Source organism: Juglans regia, chromosome 3 (genome assembly GCF_001411555.2).
Source record: "Juglans regia cultivar Chandler chromosome 3, Walnut 2.0, whole genome shotgun sequence".
Classification (NCBI taxonomy): domain Eukaryota; kingdom Viridiplantae; phylum Streptophyta; class Magnoliopsida; order Fagales; family Juglandaceae; genus Juglans; species Juglans regia.
In genome coordinates this window covers 23,579,440-23,585,504 of record NC_049903.1, presented here as the reverse complement: position 1 = coordinate 23,585,504, position 6,065 = coordinate 23,579,440, and positions in this window count along the sequence as shown.

The window sequence follows — 6,065 nt, the reverse complement described above, 5'->3', positions numbered from 1 at the left end:
AAGACAGATGATATTTTTTTGACCGTTCCAACGTATGGAAAATTTACGTTCGAACGTCACATATACGTTCGAACCTTGTTCCTGCATATATGCGAACGTGAAATGTTTTGGCGCCAACGTTCATGTAATGCCCGTCCTTGTGGTGGGACTTTTTCCAAAATATTTTTATAAAAGTGGACGACGGGAATTACCGTCCTGTTTAAAACTTTTCACTTGTATCCCCAGGGTGCGAGACTCCACGTTTATAAATAAAATGTGCTTTGATAATAAAAGAGGGTTACAGCGGAAAACATAATCTTATAATAAAAAGGCCTCTCGTACGTTTAAAACTCACGCCTAGACTTCCGTACTCTTCCCCATGGGTCGTGTCCGTCTCGATCGTGCAGTTCCTGTGGGGGAGGAACATGCATAAAAACTAAAATGAGTCGAAGACTCGTAAGCATTACTTCATACGGTTAAAATATAACAACATAGGTTTTCATTCATGCATTCATCATTCGTACATACTATTACGTGCGTGCCTATGTGTCTTGTGTGCATTCGTTTGAAAACGTCACTGGACAGGACTTTTCTTTCGAAAGGCTTTTCTTTATTTAAAACGTGTCCCCCGTCAGTGCCTTCATTTCTTCAAGAGCCGCTGTACTGGGTTTTACTTTAAAAAGGCTTTCTCGTCGTAAAACGTTTCCCCCGTCAGTGTCTTCATTTCTTAAAGAGTCCGTGCTCTTGTGCTCTTGTGCATACATGTGCATTCGTGCGTTCGTGCGTGCGTGCATATATCCATTCTTTCTTATCGCTTTCATAGGCCAATACACACAATTACGCCCCGTGTGTTTGGGGTTAGCGGTCTTCCTTTGGACCCAGATTCCGTCCGTGGCCACGGGTTGGGAATCCCTTTTCATAGGGGCAGCACTGGGTGCACTTCCAGCACTACTTACCCGGCATTGCAATCTGCCCATTCATCGGTACCCTTTTTATTCATGTCATGTGGCCGTTACGTGTCTTCATACATTCATGCTTTCATTTCTTTCTTTCTTGCTTTTCATTCATTCGTTCATGTCAGCTCGAAGGAGCTGAAGCTTTCATTCAGTTCGTTCTTTCATTTAACAGTCATTTCTTTTTATGAGAAAACATTTCTTTTCGTGAAAAAATATCGTTTGGGGCGTAAGCCCGAAAATGGTCTTTTCGTTTTTCAATTTCATTTCAGCTCTATCCTCTCTTTAACAGTTCGTTCGTGGAAAACTTCGTTTAAGAACATACATGGGCTTAAGCGTCAGCTTCCGTGGCATCCTATAAGTGTCACCTTGAACGTCGTCAATCATGGCATCCACGAGCGTCACCTCGTGGCGCACATGAGAACGTCGGTTTGTAGGATTCACAAAAGCATCCGCTCTTATGCCTTTCATGCATCTTCATTAGTTTATGTATCTTTCTTAGAAAATACATACAATAGATACAGCGTATAGTCATCCATTCACATGCGTACAATTAATACTTTGGGTGCGTAAACAGGGGCTGTCAAGGAGGGGCCGTACATACTTATACCTTTGAACATTTAACATTTTCTTTCTTACAACGTCTTTAGTCTTTTCGTGAGCATTTTAAAGGAGAAGCGTTTCTTGTATCTTTGAGAACTCTAGAAGAGTATGAACGTAACACTTACCTGGACTCCATGCTACTTGCATGTCATTCAGTCCATTCACGTGATTGTCAGATGGCAACCTACATGCATACACATAACCTTAGCATCATTCTCTATCTAATGCATAAGTAACTTAAACTATAAATAGAACTACGCCATACTTAGAACACTCTCCTTCTATCCCGTGCACTTATGTGCCCTTCACTATGTTAAACCCTTCGAGGACCACTTACGGTCACCACAACTTCCAACTCAAAGTCTTGTCTCGAGTGCTCATCCACTAAAGTGAACCCCTTATTCACCTTAGGATTAAGACACTAGAACATTTGTCTTACTCTTCTTACAACCACATTCGACGCATGATTCCCACTGATGGAATCACACATCTCAACCCTAACGATGCATCCGTCACTACCTTCATGCATCTTGGCCCACACTAAATCCTCATTCCCATCCATACAAGACACATGGCTCTAAGCCAACTCTGACGCTTAAGCACCGTGCAACTATGCTCATGACAGATTACCCATTACATATGGTGAATCCGTCCGGCACGTGTCTCTCACCATGTTACACAGGTACCTTACCCTTTTATCACCTAAGATCAACGTATATAACACGTTGATCACCTGCTCGTAGGGACAAGGGCCATACTCCAATACCAATCTTCTCTTAACCCGGCTAGCATCGCTCTTCACGCTACCCGTCCCTTTTGACAGTTCATCCCAACACTTAACATGACAAGACTCCATTCATAACTACGTTTCATGTCACGTTATATAGCCCAAGATTGCTCCAGGGCTACACTGTGACCTTGTCGTGTTACCTAGCATTCTACTACATCACTCCTGACTCATCACGAGTACGGTTCCTCACGTACTCCCGTCACATCATGACATCTCGTCACGTTCCCGTTACGCCATTTCTACACTTTAACACTTCACCCATCATAAGCATGACTTCTAATAACCACGTCACTTCGTGACGTTGCCCAGTCATGCTTCCGCTGCGTACTCTTACACTTATTCCACTACTTCACCTATCATATGGAGTACATTCCATATGTACTCCATCCATACACACCATATCACCACTATGGCATACCCGCCATATGGTACATCACTTTATCACATGGAGTACACTCCCCGTGTACTCCCTTCATACACTACGACACATCTCCATTATGGCATCCTTGCCATATGGTGTATCACTCCACCACATAGGGTACATTCCACATGTACTCCTCACATACATATCACATCACCTCTATGGCATACCTGCCATATGGTGCATCACCATATCATATGGAGTACACTCCTCGTATACTCCCTTCATACACACTACGACACATCACCACTATGACATACTTGCCATATGGTACGTCGCTCCACTACATAGAATACACTCTGCATATAATCCATGCATGTTACGCCACATCACCACTATGGCATACACGCCATATGGTGCATCTCACCTTCTCATGGAGTACATTCCACATGTACTCCCCACATACATATCACATCACCACTATGGCATACTTGCCATATGGTGCATCACCATATCATATGGAGTACACTCCTCGTATACTCCCTTCATACACACTACGACACATCACCACTATGACATACTTGCCATATGGTACGTCGCTCCACTACATAGAATACACTCTGCATATAATCCATGCATGTTACGCCACATCACCACTATGGCATACACGCCATATGGTGCATCACCATATCATATGGAGTACACTCCTCGTATACTCCCTTCATATACACTACGACACATCACCACTATGGCATACTCGCCATATGGTACGTCGCTCTACTACATAGAATACACTCTGCATATACTCCATGCATGTTACGCCACATCACCACTATGGCATACATGCCATATGGTGCATCTCACCATCTCATGGAGTACATTCCACATGTACTCCCCACATATACAACATGCCACATTACCATTATGGCATACACGCCATATGGTGCATCGTCCACCACATTGAGTACATTCCACATGTACTCCTCTTACACACACTACGCCACTGAGTACACTCCACTTGTACCCATCCCGTTCCACAATACGTCAGGAGGGTATATTTTACATATACTTTCCTTGTCTCACATTACGCCACACATAAAGTATACACAGCGCGTACTATTCCCATTCCACATGCCACATCACCATTATGGCATATCCACCACATGGTGCATTACTCCACCACATAGAGTACACTCCACGTGTACTCCTCACATATACTATACCCCACACAGAGTACACCCATCGTATACTCCCTTCATACACATCACGGCATGTCACCATTATGGCGTACCCGCCCTATGGTGCATCTCACCATCACATGGAGTACATTCCATTTGTACTCCCTACATATACAACACGCCACATGCACACAGAGTACACTCAGCGTGCATTGTATCCATTCCACATATACCGTGCCACCATTACAGCACATATTCCCCAATCACACTACATGGCACAGTCCACAACACTTCCCATCTACACCCAACACATCACAGTACACTACACGGCACAATGCACCTCCATACAACACAGATAAGCCCAACACTTCACTACACAGAATGCCCAACACTTCATCACAATGCCACAACTCCACAAATACTAACAGCACAGTCCACAACTTAGTCAACTAATCAATATCTAACATAATTACGAGGGATAGAGGGTTATACCATCGACGGAATAACCCGTGCGTTGCTCGTTGACCGTCATAGCCGATGATGTCGGAAGAGTCGTATGTGGCGGCTAACTCACGTACGGTGACTGTTTAGGTGTTTGGATAGGTAGGTGTGGTCTTGGAAAGGCTCGTGATGGCCTTGTGATGATGGCAAGGGGCATAACACGACGGATCTAGCTATGTACAGTGGCGGTCAATCACACACAGTGACTGTCCATCACATGTAGTGGTTACCCACCACACAAAGTGGTGGTTTGGACCTAGGGCTTGGCTAAGGGAGGTGCGGTGAATCTCGTGGTGGCGTCGAGGTGGGGCCACGATGGCTCACGGTGGCAGATCTGGCCATACCGTGGAGGAGAAGCCGTGGGAGAGTGAGAGAGAGAGTGTGCTCTCGTGGATGACAGATCGGGGCCAATGGAGGTCGGGTTGGCTTGGTGGCGGCCTGAGGAGGCTAGACATGGCGGTCATCAGCCATGGGTGGCGGTGCATGGTGGTGCACGGCGTGCAACCCATGCGTGATAGGGGGGGAGAAGCCGTGAGGTAGAGGAGGGGGTTTCTGGCCATGGGTCACATGGAGGAGCTCGGGGAGGAGCCATGGTGTTGCTAGGTGGCCGTGGGTGCTGCGCACGGCGGCGCTAGGGGCCGCGCACTGTGAAGCCGTGCGTGGGTCTCCTTGTGCGTGTGTGTGTGCGACGGAGGGGAGGTGGCTACATAATAGAGGCCAAGCTCACTGGGGAGTGGTGCCCGGTGGTAGAGGAAGCTGTCGAGGGAGTGGTGGCGTTGGAGGGCGGCGCACGGCGGTGCTACGCGCACTAAGCCCATACGGGCTGTGCAGTCCCGAAATGGAGAAAGGGAGAGCATGAGGGGGAGAGGTCGGCATGGATGGACTCGCTGGAGGGAGAGCAAGCCATTGGTGCCGGCAGTGAGGAAGGGCGACGCACGACGGCTGAGGCCTTAAGCCGTTCGGCGTGGGGTGGGTCTGCGTACAGCCTACACCGAATGAGAGAGGGAGGAGAGAGAGGGTTACGGGGAAATGAGAGGGAAAGAGAGGGGTCTGGGTATTTAACCCAGTCCTTTCATCTGGGGATCTACACAACGATCTAACGACGAGGAATTAAAATACTGATTTGAAAATGCGTAAAACATTAACTTAATTAAAAGCACTTAGAGGAATTAAGGTAAATATTATTTTAAACTAACTTTAGTTTATAAAATAATATTCTTCATCATTAATAGAATGATGAAGTCTCACTTAACATATTTAAAAGGGTTAAACCATTTAATTAATAAAAGTTCTCAACATAATTTAAATCCCATAATATCTTAAATAATTGAAATCATTTTAATAATAATATTAAAATGATTTCTGGCAATTATAATATTTTTGGAGCTCTTCAATAATATTATGATTGTCGTATTTAAGATCAAATGTTAATTCAATAATGATGGAAATACTCCTTATAAATATTTCCAGCATATTTAAAACACTGGGCATGCCCTAGAAGTCACACGATATCTTTTGAGACGCGCCATCATGGTTAGGCACGCATAACGTGGCTCGCAGTCGCTAGTGAGAAAGGCAGATGATCACATAATCTCTGCCTTTGGGATTTGCTTACGTCATCAAGACGAAACATACGTCAGAAAGAGAGAAGCATACGTAAGAAGAAGGAGCTGGGTATTACAGTTTGAACGTGAAATGTT